Below are 20,124 nucleotides of genomic sequence, written 5' to 3'. Positions count from 1 at the left end.
AACGAATTAAACATAATTATGTCCCACAGATCTAGTACAGTCAAACGCGCAGGACCATGTCCCCGTCAACCTGTCATGTTGAATCAATGGACCTGTGTATATCCTAACCTCGACGCAAAATTTTCGTGACTATGAACGAGAACTTTAATGGATTTTAAAGCGAAAAATAGCGAGCTATTTATTCATATTTAATTTATTAGCATGTGTGTGGCAACTAGGCCTTTTGCTCGTCAAAATGAATTGTTTATTTCCGTTTATGACTATTTCCACACGATGAAATACCACTTTGATGTTTGTTGTAGTTTTATAAACAAAAAGCTTTTAAATGCAGATAAATATAGGTCGTATATTGTTTAATTGCATATAATTAATATCAATTTGTATTGGACATCTCGCCAATGAAGAAACCATGTAAAAAATATTAAATTGCTGCTACTGTTTGTAGTTTTTTACCGTTATGATTACAAAACATTACGGCATATGCTAATCTGGGACAATACTTTAAGCACTTGGCCTTGTGTTTTATTACAACTTGTGTTGTCAGACAATCTAGAAAAAACGTTTATTGTGCTGGAGAAATTGTTGTAAACAAGTTCATATAAATACATTAATATTTGTTAGGGTTTTATATTGTTATGGTTAACGGTTTTGTTTGCGTATACTCAACAACATCTGATGCTATTCGCATGGCATTATTCTCAGAAGAATTCGGGTATGTTTTCGAACGTTCGTTAATTATTAGGCAAGAAACGAAAACGATGTACAAAGGTGAATTGATAATTATTTGTAATATTAATGGCATAACAATTGCAATATAGCACAGTGATGGAAGCGTACATGATTTAAGAATATTTTTTCACTGATAAACGAAGTTTAGTGTCGCTCTGTGGAAACATGCATTTTAATGCATGCGCATAGTGCAGTCCGCACAGGCGAATCTTCGACAAAGCTTTCCACCTAAACTGGATTTTCGTGTCGTCCCTGATTAGCATGTATAAACTACTCAGGGCGATCTGGGAAGCCACAGTGCGCACATGCATTTAGATCGATTTTCCCATATCGAGGCTCACTAGTTTTCCAAATTAGTGTCAAAGGTTTGCCGATTCAAAATAGGTAACCGTTTTGTTAATGCAATATTATTATATACATTGAGAAACAATATATAGCGTGTGTAATTGCTGACAACCGTAAAGTGAATTGCTTCCATCACCTCAACATTTCACTTTTATTGTTGCATTTATTAATTGTCGATGGTTACGGTGATAACTTTATGTTTAGAGGACACTAGTGTGACTACCGTGTTGTGCGTTTTCTAATATATTTTTACTAATATATTTTTACTGGTGTTTATATTTAAACGATTTATTTCCTTTGCTTCGATCTGTTTGTCAATACTTGGAATGACAATCATCTAAATCTAAGAATATATGAAAATATTCCAATAATATTGCAAAAATACTATATAATACATAAACAAAAAACATTCTCTTTATATATGACATACTAGTAAGTTAAACTTGCCTAGTTGTCAGACTAAACATATGAAACCAGCCATCACTGTCGTCATAAATATAACACTCGCAATATGGAATCTACCGATGAGAAATAAAGACGCAATAGAAAGGAAGCGGTAATTTTGCAGTATATTTTCTGTACATGTATATACTAACACCTATAAATCAACAACCGGTTAATACTTTCCGGTAAAGTCGAGTAACACGTTTGTTGTCGCTGAATTCTCATATGATAGTTATTACCGCTTACCGACATGTGCATCCCCTAACACACACATAAGATCTTTTGACATCGTATGCATCCATTCATCATAGAATATGAGCAAAGCCTAGATTTTATATGTCGAAAATTCTGGAACATTGCACGGCTCCGTGTTTGTATTGTTTATTTTTCGTCGGTTTGTAAAGCTGTCATTAAATGTATAGATAGGTTTATTTCAGTATATAAAATACATATGGCATGGTACGCAACATAATTAAAAATTACTGCATAACATGAAATACAAATATCACAGATTAGCTAAAAGACAGGAGCTTAAAAGCAATTAAAAAGCTATCATTTGGTAAAAAAATACATAAATATTGCTTCTTGTTATATCATTTAGAAAAAAATAATTGTTGCAACACATATTAAATACTATCATAGTGTACCAGGGTAAGTACTTATATACCCAGGATAGCACAAAAAGGAAATGTGAATTTCCTTATTTCCATTGTGGTCCTGGAAGAATGATGACATGTCCTAGCAAGGCACACTTACTATGTTCTTATGGGTGGTAAAATTAGCAAATTAACATATGAATAACAAAACATGTCATTTGAATAACAATACACATCATTTGAATAATAATAGTCATCACAGAGAGAGAGATTACAGGCTTTATCAAGAAACTATAATCTATTTAAAATATGCTTTTATACTGCAGCCTTAAATGTCTGTAAGCTGGGGGAATCTTTAATGACAATTGGTAAGCTGTTCCATAATGAACATCCCATATATGAGAAGGTCTTTTGGCCAAACCCTTTTACTTTAGGGATACTGAAACATGACCCTTTGCTAAATCTGGTATTATGGTTATGAACAGTACTGGCTAGCATAAAATTCTCATTCAGGTAAAAAGGGGCAGAACCTGAGTGTATTTTAAAAATATGGTTAAGAATTATTTGTTCTACTCTTTTTTCAACAGGTAACCAACCCAACTGAAGAAAGTATTCTTTATTGATGTGACTTCTTGGATCTAATCTAAAAATAAACCTAATGATCTTGTTCTGTGTAACCTGGAGTCTGTTCTTCAGATTCTGAGAAATGCCAAAATACCATATAGAACAGGTATAATCAAAGTGACATTGAATCAAGGACATAATTAAAATTGTTTTGGTATCAAATGATAAAAACCTTTGCTTTCTGTATAGAAACTTAAGTCTTGCATTTGCATGTTTAATGACTGATGTAACCATACTTTAAAAACTTAAACATTGATCTAAAGTAGCACCCAAATATTTGACTGAGTCAGTGTGCTGTATAACTGTACCATTGCACGAAATATTAAGGTAAGACTCCTTCTTTAACTTATGTTTCGAGCCAAATAAAATTGATTCTGTTTTACCCAGGTGTAATGACAATTTATTGTCAACTAACCAGTGACCAACTCTTTCCAAATCTTGTGCTAATAAACACTCAATATCATGTTTAGACTTGCCAGACACCAGAATAGCAGAATCATCGGCATATAATAAAAGCTTATTGTTTACAACGCATGCCATGTCATTCACATATGTTAAAAAAAGCAGAGGTCCCAGTATTGAGCCTTGGGGCACACAACATGTGACATTTTCCAAAGATGATTGTATACCAGAAACATCAGTACATTGTTTACGACTAGATAAGTAACATTCGAACCATCTAATAACATCAGGGGAAAACCCTATCATATTCAGTTTATCAAAAAGTATAAAATGGTCAACAGTATCGAAGGCTTTTTGCAAATCGAGTAGAACCATGCCAACATAATTACCTTTATCTAAGTTAAACCTAATATAGTCAGATAGATGTATCAGACATGTGTCGGTTGAGAAAGATTTCCTAAATCCTGACTGAAACTCATACAATAACTTCTGCTTATTCAGAGAGTTTTCTACTTGGTCATATACAATTCGTTCAAGTATTTTTGACACTATACACAAAATTGATACAGGTCTGTAGTTGCCGACTTCATTTGTATTACCCTTTTTATACAATGGAACAACTCGTGCAGCTTTAAAATCATCAGGTACAACATCTTGTATTATAGATAAATTACTGACATGTGTAAGTGGACAACAAACAATAGAAGCTTCATCACTTACAAAACGTGAAGAAATACCATCTAGTCCTGTTGCTTTACTGGCACTAAGTTTATTCAGGTACTTAAAGGGGCCTTTTCACAGATTTTGGCATTTTTTAACTTATTCATTAAATGCATTATATTGATAAATGTAAACATTGGATCGTAAAAGCTCCAGTAAAAAATCAAGAATAAAATTTAAAAAAGGAAAAGAACGTTGCCCGGAGCAGGGTTCGAACCAGTGACCCCTGGAGGCCTGCCAGAGTCCTGAAGTAAAAACGCTTTAGCCTACTGAGCCATTCCGCCGAGTACACATACTTGACGTATTTTATACCCTATATAAGCAATCTTCGTAGTTTCACACAATTTAACGACAAAAACAGAACTCTCCAAATTATTCAATCGTTTCGCGTTGCAACACTTTATAATTTTTAGGTTTTATAATCGTCAAAAGATGCATATAATGGCTATATTAGAACATGGTTAATGTTCAGTATTACTGTTTCCTCACAAATATCATAACTAAAACGAAAATTTGCGAATCTGAAACAACTTTTTTCAATTTTGTCAATTTACCAAAGCGTGAAAAGATCCCTTTAAGAGCATTGTTTTCTGTAACAATAGATAAAGGGCAACTGTTTCGAACAAAAACCCTTTTCAAAATAAAAAGCAGACACGAAATCTTTGCCAAATGTTCCTAAAGATGTCAGTAATTTACTAACAAGATTGGATGCTACTGTTGTAAAAAAACTATTAAAATGGTTGGCCACTTCTATCTTGTCAAAAATAATGTCACCATTAATGTTCAAACCAATAGTTCCAGAGGTACATTTAACTTTTTTGGATGGCATACCTTGTTCTTTAAGTGAATTCCACAAGGATTTCGAATCATTTTTATTATCCATGATAGAATTTTTTTTAAAGCCCCTTTTTGCACAATAAATAAGATGCTGAGCCTTATTTCTAAGAGATTTAAAATGATCATAATTTTCAGATGATTTTACTTTTTTATAAGTATAAAAAGATTTATCTCTATCCTTAATACATTGTAAAATTTCATTTGTAACCCAGGGTTCAGTTCTTTGCTTAATTCCAACAACTTTCACAGGAGCAAGGTTATCAATAACTGACAAAAATATGGATTTAAAACTGCACCATGCGTCAGACACATTATCAGATAAAAGCACAGGAGACCAATCAGTATTTATTAGATTCATCTGAAAATCTTCCTTGTTATAGTTTTTTAGGGATCAAACTTTAACAAAATTGTGTTTATTTATACACTCCTTAGAAACTTTCCTTGTACAGTATATAATAGAATGGTCACAGAGACCAAAATGGATGACTCCACTTTCAGAAAAATTTTCTCTATCCGATACTAAAATCAGGTCTATAATAGAGTATCAACATGCGAATCGTCTTTACACTAACAACTCATGCGATGAAACCTTTGTACGTACCCTTTAAAAAATATCTAACCATTGTGTATCTATGTTTGAAGATTGATTAGTGATGTGATTTTAATTGGATTTTTCTCCAGCAAAACAACAGTTTATGCAAAAACACATCGCACACGTTTACAAATATTCTAACTACAAATATTAATGTTACAAATATATAAATATTATTTAATTATTTATAGTAAAGTTTTCGGCGTATTTTTTTATTTTTCTACAATCAACATTTACTACAGCCTGTGTTTATTTACCGTCAATTAATGATTTTATGTACTAATAATTCAACCAAAAACCTTTAAAACGGCGATTTTTCTATATAATGGTCAAGGCTGCAATTATACTAATGATTACGTGCATAATTTTCGACACATATTCCTCCGAAACCGGCGGAAAGTTTTAAAATGAAATATTTGTGTCTGTCCACCGTGACCGACGGGAGGATGCGTGAAAGAAAATGCGTTTTTTATCTTAAACGAATTAGAAATAATTATGTCCCACAGATCTAGTACAGTCAAACGCGAAGGATCATGTCCCCGTCAACCTGTCGTTGAATCAATGGACCAACGCTGTGTATATCCTAACCTCGACGCAAAATGTTCGTGACTATGAACGGGAACTGTAATGGATGTTAGAGCGAAAAATAGCGAGCTATTTAATCGGGACAGAAAAACAATTCTATGAGTGTGTTTTGTATACGTTTACGAGATCCTTCCGAGCCTAAAGATGCATTATGTGTGTGGGCGTGCTCTAGCACTTCTACCTTATTGACTTACTAGACTAATGAACGTTTGGATGAATTTCGAATATATCTGCATATTCCAGCAATTTAGTTGTTACTGACAGGTGTTAAAACTTGGTGTTGGCCTTGGTTTTGAGTTATAAGAGCGAGGGGGGTGGGCACTAACCAAACTCACATGTTTGTTATCAAACATGTATGTTATTGTGTGTGGAGGGGGTGTATTAATCAAACTTGATGCACCATCCCTTACTTTATTTTGAACTTTAACATTCTGATTCTAAAGTTTTTGTGAATCTGTCGGTTTTTACCTGATCATTTTGTCGATATCATTGTTGTTTTACTAATACAATTTTTACATTTTAATTAGACTGTTACGATCTTCTACTGAGAGGATTTAAACTCATTCTAAGTTCTTGTTGAATTTTTTTACTATTTATATTTGCTGAAATTCGCATTCACACGGTATGAAAAGTAAAAGATCTTACGTTTTCTACTTGGGAGTTTGGAATTGGACGCAATTGCTTGATTTGAAATACTCAAAGAAATAACGCTCGGCTGATTATTGAAGACCATAATCCTTTCATCTCAATTGCACTAAATGATCAAAAATAGATACTCGGAGCAACTTAAAGCATCAAGCTATTCGAAGATTTTGGACCGAAACTAAGATCATTTATTTCAGTCTCATAAAGGGACACTGGTTTACATTGCAATGTTCTGAATGAGTCAATCAAACAAAATTTCAAACATTTTCAAGACCAGCCTAAAATGAAGCAGTCAGAACAAGATATCATCAACGAAAATGAGATTTAATTTAAGAGTAAAATAAAAGTTTGAAAATACATCTTAAGCACAATGGGCTTTTTTATCAATTGTTTATCATTTAAGAAACGGACGGCCTAGAATGCTGTTTTTTTTTCGCATAAAAGACTATTAATTTAAAACGTAAAAAGACTCGATATAATAGCGAGCACTTTTCCCATGCATTATTTAGATATGCGTCGTATAAAAACGTCCGGTTATTACGTATATTGCTTTATGACAACATAAAAACATATGACTGTCGTCAATAATGCGTACAACTTTTATTAAGAAGTGTGCCCTACAAGGGCTTAGCTGGGGCGATACTTTACGTATGCCCTACAAGGGCTAAGCTGGGGCGATACTTTACGTGTGCCCTACAAGGGCTAAGCTGGGGCGATACTTTACGTGTGCCCTACAAGGGCTAAGCTGGGGCGATACTTTACGTGTGCCCTACAAGGGCTAAGCTGGGGCGATACTTTACGTGTGCCCTACAAGGGCTAAGCTGGGGCGATACTTTACGTGTGCCCTACAAGGGCTAAGCTGGGGCGATACTTTACGTGTGCCCTACAAGGGCTAAGCTGGGGCGATACTTTACGTGTGCCCTACAAGGGCTAAGCTGGGGCGAAACTTTACGTGTGCCCTACAAGGGCTAATCTGTGGCGATACTTTCCGCACATGCATTCAGCTCGATTTTTCAAACCTTTAACCCATTTATGCCAAGTGGACTCTCCCATCCTTCTAAATTGGATCAATTTATTTCCAAAATTAGGATGTCTAGTATATTTATTTCTATATTTAGAATATTTCTTACAGAAATTTCTTTAAGCAAACAGCGCAGATCCTGATGAGACGCCGCATTATGCGGCGTCTCATCTGGGTCTACGCTGTTTGCAATGCCATTTTTTCAGGACGCTAGGCATAAATGGGTTAAAGAAATGTCAAATACAATTAACAAAATGCAGAAATGTTAAAAAAATATCCAATAAAAACGTCGTGTATGACCAAAGGAAGGATACATATATATTTTCCTAAATAAAAATATGATTTAAAGTATAAAAAGTTTTAAATAGTGCTCCGTAAAAAACCTATTCGTAATTTAACTCTTTTCTCGTATTTATTTTTTTCACCTGATACATAGTAAGATGTCTGACATTTAATATATGATGTATCACTAAATCCTTACAACGTCTGGCTCAAATACGTCGCATGAAGTTCCATCTACCCGAGTTATACTGGAATAACTTCCCTTTAGCCTCAGTCTTTCCAACAAAGCAAGCGTGCACAACAACAACCTCGGGCCCTGATTAAAACAAATGGTTTATTAAAAAACAACTTAAATCTTTAATTTCTTTATTCGTTTATATTTTAATGAAATAAATCAGTCATGTGGTAATGTTATTGGGTTGAAATACATGCAAAATATAAGCTCAAGTTCAAACAAATTATAGTTCACATTTACCATGTTATTTACTTGTTTTAATTTGATTAGTTTTTTTTAATTCATCAATTTGAATTTTGTATATCTAACCTTTATTTTAAATGGATCAATTTTATGAAACACATGACTTCTATACGCGTCACAGAATGGATCACGTGAGGTTATTCAACGTCGTTCCGGAAAACAGAAATCAATATTTCTTTTTAGTGAAACGATGACATGTCTCTTTCGTGAGCATGAAATATGAAATGCAAATTAAAACAAATAAAACGAACGTCTGATTCCAGACTTTACATCAATCATAGAATGCAAATGGGCCAATGCATACATCTATCTCGATAAGTCATGTTGCCCAAACGAATGTGATTTATATGCATGTGTATGGCAACTTGGCTTTCGCTCGTCAATATGATTGCTACATTTCCTTTAATTTATATTCAAGATTCTTACTAGATGAATTCATGGGTCGCCAGTATTAGGAACGCAATATCCCCATCATGTTTGTATATGATACTTTATTTACTCTTGACGTAGATACATATTGTATTTTTTGTAAGCAAATAACTATTTAATGCAGATTTATGTCCTATTTGTACGTTGTATTTTGATTGATTTCAGATAATTAAAGGGGCCTTTTCACAGATTTTGCCATGTGTTGAAGTTTGTCATTAAATGCGTTATATTGATAAATGTAAACATTTGATCTAAAAAGCTCCGGTACAAAATAAATAAAATTAAAAAAAGAAAAAAAGTAGCCCTTAGCAGCGCTCGAACCACTGACCCCTGGAGTCCTGAAGAAAAAGTCTACCATTTAGACCACTCGGCCATCCGTGCTTATACAATGAACGATGTATTTTATACTTTATATAAGCAATCCTCGTAGTTTCGCAGAATATAATGACAACACCAAAACTCTCAAAATTATTCAATCGTTTCGCGTTGCAACGTTTTATAATTTTCAGGTTTTTAAATCGTCAAAAGATGCATATTATGGATTTTTTAGAGCTTGGTAAATGATCAGTATTACAGTTTTCTCACAAATATCATAACTAAAACGAAAATTTGGGAATCTGAAACAACTTTTTTTAATTTTGTCAATTTACCAAAACGTGAAAAATCCCCTTTAATATATCTTATCATTTGAATTCGACATCTTGCCAATACTCAAACCATGTTTTAGTCCTCGTGTATTGCAATACTGCAACTGTTTGTAGTCTTGCAAAAATTAGTTCACAACATGTAATAATCTGGTTGTATAATTTATTTACGTCTTATATTAAGTCGAGGGTTGTAAGAAACAAATACAATCACCCTTAAATATTCTTATCTGTTCTTTACTTTGATAGCGACGATTGTGAACGAATTGCACTTGTCTTATAATATGAGCCTTGTCCTGAGAAAACTGGGTTTAATGCATGTGCGTAAAGTGTCGTCCCTGATTAGCTAATCAGGAACGACACTTTCCGTGTTAATTTGATTTTCGGTAAGAAGGGACTTCCTTGAAACTAAAAATACCATAAAAGAGGAAAGTGTCGTCCCTGATTAGCCGGTGCGGACAGCACATGTAAATTGTGGGACATCGAAGTCCTGCTAACGAAAGTATCTTTTTGGAAACAGTTTATATCTGTTGTTGCTTCAATAAAGGTCATGTTGGAAGACAATCAATATAATAATTAGTATCATGGACCAAATGTTGTAAACAAGTTTATATAAATACACTTATATTTGTAAAGGTTTTTATGTTATAGATCTTTGAGCCGGGTTATCTAGAGGCTAACCTAGTACTAAAATGTATGAGTGTGAAACCATTGTCTGCCCATAGAGCGTTACTCCGTTACCGATAATCTAATGCCTCTTGAACAGTAAACTCCGAGTCGCATCGGGTGGTTATAGTTGTGTTGTTGCAGTAAACGATTTTGTCTATTTATACTATGCAACACAGGATGCCATTCGCATGCCATTATTTTAAAAAAGATTTTGGTTTTGCTTTCGCACGTTCTTACATTATTTGGCACATCGCAAAACGAACTAAGATGGAGAAAAGTGTATTGGCAATTGGTACAAGTAAGGTTATTATTATTGCATTAATTATGGCACTAGCCATCACTGTCTTCATATCACTGTAAACGAATGCTTGTATCGATCAAAAAATAATTGAGAACAAGAAAGGGTTTGATAATTCTGTCGTCTATTGTCTGTATGCAATAACTTATGTAATGTAAAGGGGCCTTTTCACGTTTCAGTTAATTTACAAAATTAAAAAAAAGTTGTTTCATGTTCACAACTTTTCTTTTAAATTATTATATTTGTGAGAAAACAGTAATACTGAACATTTGCCATGCTCTCAAATAGCCATTATATGCATCTTTTGACAAATTAAAAACCTGAAAATGATCAAGCGTTGCAACGCGAAACGATTGAATAATTTGGAGAGTTCTGTTGTTGTCGTCATATTTTGGGAAACTAGAAGGATTGCTTACATAAAGTAAACAATACATCTTTCGTTGAATGAGCACGGATTGCCGAGTGGTCTAAATGGTTGACTTTTAATCTAGGACTCCAGAGGTCAGTGGTTCGAGCCCTGTAGAGGGTTACTTTTTTTAGCTCACCTGAGCACAACGTGCTCATAGTGAGCTATTGTGATCGCCTTTTGTCCGTCGTGCGTTGTGCGTTGTGCGTCGTGCGTCGTCAACATTTACCTTGTTAACACTCTAAAGGTCACATTTATTGTCCAATCTTCATGAAACTTGGTTAGAACATGTATCTCAATAGTATCTTTGACGAGTTCGAAAATGGTTCCGGTTGGTTGAAAAAATGGCTGCCAGGGGGCGTGTCAGTTTTTCTTATATGGCTTTAGTAAAACCTTGTTAACACTCTAGAAGTCACATTTTTAGTCCAATCTGCATGAAACTTGGTGGGAACATGTGCCCCAATAAAATCTTGGACAAGTTTAAAAATTGTTCCGGTTGGATGAAAAACATGGCCACAAGGGGGCGGGGCAGTTTTTTAATATGACTATAGTAAAACCTTGTTAACACTCTAGAAGTCACATTTATTCTCCAATCTTTATGAAACTTAGTCAGAACATTTGTTATAATGATATCTTGAACGAGTTCAAAAAATGGTTCTGGTTGGTTGAAAAACATGGCTGCCAGGGGGCGTGGCAGTTTTCTAATATGGCTATAGTAAAACCTTGTTAATACTCTAGAAGTCACATGTTTAGTCTAATCTTCATGAAACTTAGTCAGAACATGTGTCCCAATAATATCTTGGAAGCGTTGGAAAATGGTTCCAGTTGAATGAAAAACATTGCCGCCAGGGGGCGCGGCAGTTTACCTTATATGGCTGTAGTGTATAGTAAAACCTTGTTAACACTCTAGAAGTCACATTTATTGTCCAATCTTCATGAAACTTAGTCAGAACATTTTTTCTAACGATATCTTGGATGAGTTTGAAAATGGTTCTGGTCTGTTGAAAAACATGGCTGCCAGGGGCGGGGCAGTTTTCCTTATATGAGTATAGTAAAACCTTGTTAACACTCTAGAAGTCACGTTTTTGGTCCAATGCTCATGAAACTTGGTCAGAATATTTGTACTAATGATATCTGGGCTGAGTTCGAAAATGGTTGAATCCGTTAAAAAACAAAATTCACCGTTTACAAATCAATAAAAAATGGTAATAAAAAAAAATAATTTGACAAAAAGATGTTTAACAACTCTTACTTATCATTAATACTTCTCAGGGGAGCGACCAGAGCCACCATGGCCCTCTTGTTTAATTTTAATCATGACTTTTTCTTGAACTTTTTAGATCCAATGTTTACATTTATCAATACAAAGTATTTAATGACAAACTTCATTAAATGCCAAAATCTGTGAAAAGGCCCTTTAATATCGTCAACGTATACGTTTTACGGCGTTCTGTTAAGGACTTCGTAGGGACGCCGTAGAGACGCAGTAGTCGTAGAAGGGACGTGGTATGGTCGCTGTAAGGTCGCCATGGACGTCGTGTGGTCGCCGCTCAAACCCACAGAAAATGATCGTTGACTGCAAGGCGACCGTACGGCGACCTTATTGCAACATTAGTACGTCCTTTGTACGTCTATTGCGTCCCCAGAACGCCAAGGACGCCGCTCAGACGCCGTATGTTCGGCTTTTGTCGCCGTAAGGACGCAGTGCGAACGCGGTAAAGACGCCGTGAGTACACGCAGAACGCCATAATCCAGGACGCTGGTGTGACGGGAAGGCGAAAAACAGCATTTTTTACCGAAAAAGTCATTGGCGTCCTTACTACGACAATAAGAAATTTCCAGAAACACAGTCTTAGGTCGCCGTAAGGACGCCAGTCCGGTGTGACGGGGCTATTAAGTATTCGTCTAATGTTCATCCGAGACCCGCATGACGTTTGAACCCATTTATGCATAGTGGACTCTACCATCCTTCGAAATCGGATCAATGTTTTTCCAAAATAAGGGATGTCTAGTATATATTTTTCTATATTTAGAATATTTCTTGCTGAAATTCCTTTAAGCAAACAGCGCAGACTCTGATGAGACGCCGCATCGTGGGTCTACGCTGTTTGCCGAGGCCTTCTAGACGCTAGACATAAATAGGTTAAATACGGCTAAAATTGTATCGTTTTATCGGTTTTATTGGTTCATAAAATTAACAAGATAACATCGATTTCTGAGCAGTAATGCTGTGCGGGACGTTTGTTTTCATTCATTGCTAATTGCACAACTGAAGCTTAAACAACTTAATTTTACCATTTATTAAAAACATGTATCTGTGAATAAAGTTAGTTTTGACCTAAGTTTAGCAATTTAAATGCAAAATTCCATGTTTCATAATTTTAAATAAAAAACAAGGCCTGTGACAATGTTTTCTTATATTGTTCTTCATATACATGTAGTATTTGTAGGATTTGTCTATAGACAACTTTAACGTATCCAAATATATATTATGTGCGGATTTTTTTTTATCAAAACTGCCGCAACTCCCCTTTATTCATATTAGAGATTAAATATTTTGATGAAAACGCATTCTAAATTAGTATTTATATGTCTACTATACATAAAAAGTATATCAAACTTACTTCTTCTTTACGAATAAAGTTTAATCATTTTAATAGGAATGTCACGATCTTGTGCAGGGGGCAATTAACACTTCATGTCGCTTTTTCTTGTTGAACTTCTTACCATAGTATATATTTGCCAGGATTTGGATTAAATAAAATTTATCTCAAGTCTAATAATATGAAAATTGAAATTGGACGCAATCGCTTGATTTCAAATACTTAAAGACTTAACGCTCAACTGATTAAATACCTTAATCCTTTCATCCCGAGTGCACTTGATCAAAATAGACACTCGGTGCTAATTATAGCATCGAGGTATTGGAAGGTTCTCGACCGAAACGAAGGTCAATTATTCAGTTTTATATAAGAACACTAGTTTTCATTTAAATGTTCTGAATGAGTCAATAGAACAACATTTCAAACATTTCAAGACCGGAATAATACGAAACAGTCAGATCAAAATTAACGAATACGATATTTAATATAAAGAAGTTAATAGAACATATATCTTTTTGAAAATACGATATCAATAAAGTAACATTGTTCATTGTAATTGCATTTCAATAGTATTGCAACAGTTAGATACACGTGTTGAATAAAAAACGCTTTTAGTCCAAATTATTAGCTTTAATCGGCTTAACTATTGTGTATGTGAAAGAATCCCCTCTTCGTCTAAACATTGAATGGCAATATGCTTTAGCAAAGGTATGCTTAAATTGTGTCTGTGATCTTCAAAATGATAGCAGCATGCATAGTATGACGTTATAAAGCCGAAGTGTACCAGAGAACAGCACTTAAATCATGCAATTATCATTATTAACCCATTTATGCCTAGCGTCTAGAAAAAAAGGCCTTGGCAAACAGCGTAGACCCAGATGAGACGCCGCATCATGCGGCGTCTCATCAGGATCTGCGTTGTTTGCTTAAAGGAATTTCTGTAAGAAATATTCTAAATATAAAAATAAATATACTAGATATCCCTAATTTTGGAAATAAATTGATCCAATTTAGAAGGATGGGAGAGTCCACTAGGCATAAATGGGTTAATGCAAATCAATCGGTGTACCAGTTTCACAGGGAAAATATTAAATGCTCAGACTTACTTTGATGTTGATGTTCTGTCTTCATTTAGTAATCTGGTGTGTATACAACATGTTGAAGCATTGGTAAGTAAGACCACGAAGGAAATATATATTTTGTATATTGTGCTTTGTAAAGACACCCATTTAAATTCATGTCGGAATGATGCCACATGGTTATGGCATTTGGCGTTATGAGGTCGGTGTATACATAAAGAGATTAATCAAAAGACGTTATTGAATTATTATTTTTAAGTATAATAACAGCATTTACATATCATGAATGTTTCAACCATACACAAAGTATCACTGATAATACGTTTTTAACTTTTTATCAAACAGTAATATCTTACTTTTTATATATAGTACATATGTAAACGATAATTGTATGAGTATGTTACATACATGCATTTTTAAAATATAAATATGTTATTTCATTGTTTTGGTGTGGATCTATTATGGAAGGTAATTTCGTTATCATAGTTTACTCATTATCTGAAGAAAAGAGCAGGAATATGCAACATTTTACACTTTATGCAAAATGCAAACAAACTGTTAATAGCATTACGTGTTGTTTTTTAAACATCTTCGATTGTATTGTTCTCGCCGTGTGTTTATGCAATATTAATGCACGTGGCACACTTGTTTTAATCGCATTACTTGTCTGAGACTATGTAAGTTGATAATTGAAGGTCAACAACATTAACCCATTCATGCTTAGCGTCCTGAAAAAAGGACATTGCAAACAGCGTAGACCCAGATGAGACGCCGCATAATGCGGCGTCTCATCTGGGTCTGCGCTGTTTGCTTATATGAATTTCTTTATGAAATATTCTAAATATAGAAATAAATATACTTGACACCCCTAATAGTGGAAATAAATTGATCCAACTTAGAAGGATGGGAGAGTCCACTGGGCATAAATGGGTTAATGGCCACAATTATGTAAATGAGCCAATGGTCAAATGCCGTGTGGGTAGCTGTGAAGTTATGTTTTGTTGCACAATTGTAAACTGTTACAACCGTTATGTTATCGATGAATAATACCACACCATACCATATTCTTCATTGCATAAAACATACACAATGTGTATAGCAAACAATATATAGAACAAATATTCAGAGGGTAAGACATAAAATTAACAACAATGGTTAACACGAGCTATTAGTACATGTACACACAATGATGTTTAGAATGATACTAACAATTGTAATAAATATTTTTTTAATCACTCTGCAGTGTTCTGGTCTTATTTGCAAAGAAAACGAATTTTGCTTAATTATTCAGTACAATTTTTGATTCTGAGTTTATAAGTGCGATAAATTTATTTACAGTAGGTCATCGGCAAAATAAGGTTTGAAGAATTTTGTTCTGAGATTCTTGTATTTTGGGCAAACTAACAAAAAGTGATATTCCGATTCTACCGCGTTCATATTGCAATAATTGCAAAGCCGTTCATTTTGCGGAGTATTTGAATATCGCCCAGTTTCTATAGCAAGCTGGTGTGATGACGTTCGCAATTGAGAAAGTGTTCGTTTAAGGTAATTTTCCTTGACTACGTCTTCGTCTAGGTATTTTTCACGGGTAAATGTATGTTTAAATTTTGAATAAGTCGTTAGTTTCGGTGACTTATTTATGTCAAAGTACCAATTTTGAAAGTATTGGTCATATATCCTTTGTCTTACAAGAGATAAAAAATTGTCAACGATTTCCTCAGAAATCCATATTGAACTCAAACCATGTTCATTTAATATTGATTTTATTTGTGTAGCCTAATTTTTATTTTGTATGTTTTGTTATTCAAATCATCTGTTTTAAGTAGATAATATATCTTTTTACAGGACTGCTTTCTGGCAAAGTTATATTTTTTTCCAATATTTTATCATAATATATTTACGGTGGACTGATAATGGCACTCTTCCCAACTCTCCGTAGAGCGCTGCTGTAGTAGTCGATTTTTTTACTCCTAAAATATATCTTAGAAATTTGGTATTTATAAATTCAACGTCAGTGCCCGGGTTTGAGCCCCATATTTCAGCGCAGTAATGTAGTATAGGTCCAACTAATATGTCGAAAAGTTTATCTTTTTGGGATACTGAAAATTCAAATTGTTCAAATATTTGGAACAGTTTATGTAACGAGAACGAGGCGTGTTGTGCAATTATTTTTTGTGTCCTGGAGAAATTCCCATTCTTAAATAGAACTGCACCGAGATGTTTAAAGGAATCAACGAAATCTATCTTTGTGTTGTAAATAGATAGATCAATACTACGTGACCTTCCGTTTTCGAATACCATTGCTTTTGTCTTGGAGACATTTATTTTTAAGCCCCATAAGTTACAATAATTCTCGACTTCTTTTAACATACGTTGTAGACATTCTGGTGATTTGGCAAACAATATCATGTCATCAGCGTATAATATTAGAAATAGCCTAATATTTTCTAAGGTTATAATTCCGGGTCTGTCTGAAGTTATATTGTCAATCAAATCATTGAGAAAAAACATTGCTAATGGTCATACAATCGTAAGCTCAAAGCATGCATAAACATGCTGGGTTATATACTATGTAGAATAGATTTTGCGACTTCATTTTGACATAACCAAGAACACATTTTAATTGACGTATCTTACTTATGTGTATTTTTTCGTACCCAAAAGGTACGTTTTCATGCTTATAATGAAACTTAAACTAATTTTACATAAAAAGGGTTTTATTCAAACAATTTGACGATATGTAAGGTTTACCGTCATCGCAAACTTTAAACATTATGAATACGGAGCAATAAATGAACGTAGTTTTGTTTAGGTGAAAAGCAAAATCTTATATCGCCGGTATCAAAATCGTATGCACAACGAGAACATTTATGTCAATATATTATTATGTATTCAATGTCATTAAAGACACAGACGAACTGGGTTGGTACAAACCACAAAAATAATAATAAGTGTTGTTGTTTTTTTTTTTTGGGGGGGGGGGGGGGCAATAATAATTCCGAAAGTTAACCCGTCTGTTATTAAAAATTGCTGTACAGAAATAGCTTACATTCAAATTGTGAACATCACGAAAACATAAATTTAAAAAGGTCCTAGCAAATTACTTGTTTTAACCCTTTTATGCTTAGCGTCTAGAAAAAAAGGACTTGGCAAACAGCAAAGACTCAGATGAGACGCCGCATTCATCAGGGTCTGCGCTGTTTGCTTAAAGGAATTTCTAGACATCCCTAATTTTGGAAATAAATAGATCCGATTTTGAAGGATGGGAGAGTCCACTAGGCATAAACGGGTTAAAATTGCGCCGGTATTGTGCGCAATCAGGCCTAAGGCACGTGTGTAAAGTATTGTCTCAGTTTAATCTATTCAGTCCGCAAAGTCTAATTTGGAAAACGCATAGTGTTAAATGTTTGTTTAGAAGATGCATCAATTAAACGAACATTCTATAAAAGCTGAACGTATCGTCCCTGATAAGGTTTTACAGACTGCACATGGTTATTTAGAAAGATACTTTGCGAAGCTTATATTAAGTCGCCATCGCGTAGTGGACATGATGTCCGCCTATCGATCGGGAGGTCACGGGTTCGATTCCCACTGTGGGAGCGCTCTCCCCCGATAGACAAAAAGCACTGGTTCTAATCCCAGAAAACGGACTCAATAGCGTTTCAAATAATCATAAGGCTTTCTATGCAATCGAGCTAAAATCAATAGGCTGCAACTATTATGTTTAAACCCATAACGGGTTCGTGGCAATGCTTCCACGAACTGTTTAATTTTTCAATGACAAACTTCAAAACATGCCAAAATATGTGAAAAGGCCCCTTTAAAGTCTTATATATATATATATATATATATATATATATATATATATATATATATATATATATATAACAATGATATAGTATGTGTAATGTTTCTGTTTCACTGCTACAGCGTAAATAAGTTTTCAAAGGTTAAAGCGCCTGGAAAAGTAATTTGGCAGACAAGCTGTGATGTCAATCCAGACGAATATCCAGCATTAAGATCTATCGTTCATTGAGCAATTGTTATTTATGTGAAACAAATGACTTCTTAGAACCAAAGCCCCACTTGATAATTTTTCTGATATATTGTTCGGTATTTTTCTCAAAATATCCAGTTTCCATTTATTCCGAGAAGTAATTATGGAGAGAATGAAAAATTACAAAGATTTGCCTGAGAAGCTTTTATTTATCTTTTCGTCCGATCATCAAATCAAAAGAAAGCACCGCTATTCAGTGTTAATGAATTTCTAATGACTATGTATTTGTGGTAACGGCGTTACGCTTCATATGCAAGGATGTTTAGCGCAAGTCTTCGGGGTTAAACGCTTATGTCAGAGTTGTTAATGAGGGTACTCAATGTTTAATGATGTAATTGAATAAATAGAAAAAGATGCGGTGATTGTCCATATTTCTTCAACACATCTTTGTTTGTGTTTTAATAATAAATAATTAACAGAACAGAAGAACAGAACAGATATTTATTACGACTTGTACATAGAACATCGTCAGTCTTAACCATACTATAATAGACATATCAAAGGGTCATGTGAAAAACAACTGATTATACTGAATTTAGCAGTTGTGCATATTATAAATAATAAATGACCGTAATGGGAAAACACAAATAATCGCATTTGTACAAAGTATTTATGCGACGGGGTGGCAATCAGCTTTTATGTTGTTAACATTAATGAAAATATGCTAAATACAAATTGGTCATTTTAAGTAAATAATTTGGGTTATTATGCTATTAAATAGAAGGAAATAGCCAACATATATTGCGTTGGTTATATAAGGCAGCAATTTGCATAATCAAACATGTCTGTTAAACAGATATAAAGATCCGTTAAATAAATGTTAACAATAAAGTGTTTAACAAAGAACATAAAGATGTACATACATATGGATCGTTATGCATATTATATTTGAAAATATATAAAACTAACTACACACATATGATATGTTAGATTGTATACGTACCATTTAATAAACATTTGCACAAACAAACATGCAAAAGAACCCGCAGAACAATGCAATTAGTTGGTCGTATTTGTGTTTTGAACAACATTAAATGTGAACTTTCGGACCAACAGGGCTTCTTTAACATACACAGATAACTTAATAGCTTCTTCTTGTTTACATACACGTCGTCTCATTAGGCATACGAATTTATACACTGATGGTCGCTTGAAATAATAAGCTTCTGTGTATTTTTTCCTGATATGGTTATAACAAGCGTATTTGTACATAAAATGATATCCGTCCTCTATAATTATCAAGTGAGCTACAACTAATACAATATTTTGCTTCCCTAGCGGTGCGATTAGTACTGGACCTACTCGTGTGGATTCTTAATGGATGACAAGACATTCTTAATCTACAGAAGTAAAACCTGAGACTTTAAGGTAAGACATCTAGATATTTTTCATATTCAAACGTTTCTTTGAATTCTGTGTACAACATTAAAACAGGACTTTCGAACGAGTGTAACCAATCTTGTTTAAAACAATCTTTGACTCTGCATTTAAATTCAGCCAAGAATGCGTTTTTGTTAACATATTGACAATTTTCAAACACGTTCGCGAACCCATGATCATTGAGATTTTTTTACATTTGTTACCCAATTTCTCTTCCCGTTAATACAATATTTGAAAGCCTCGTTATAAACAACAGTTT

At 34.0% G+C, this 20,124-nt stretch overlaps 1 long non-coding RNA gene across 1 annotated transcript in view; it reads left to right on the top strand.

Moving 5' to 3' along the window:
- Positions 1-19,853, top strand: part of LOC127842441 (uncharacterized) — a 116,664-nt gene extending 96,811 nt beyond the window's left edge. The window contains exon 4 of the long non-coding RNA XR_008031646.1: positions 19,764-19,853. This is a non-coding gene — a long non-coding RNA (uncharacterized LOC127842441). The remainder of the gene's footprint in view (positions 1-19,763) is intronic.
- Positions 19,854-20,124: the final 271 nt, after the last annotated feature.

This window comes from Dreissena polymorpha, chromosome 8, assembly GCF_020536995.1.
Source record: "Dreissena polymorpha isolate Duluth1 chromosome 8, UMN_Dpol_1.0, whole genome shotgun sequence".
NCBI lineage: Eukaryota > Metazoa > Mollusca > Bivalvia > Myida > Dreissenidae > Dreissena > Dreissena polymorpha.
Note: the sequence above shows the minus strand (reverse complement) of the source record. Positions and strands in the feature narration are given on the sequence as shown.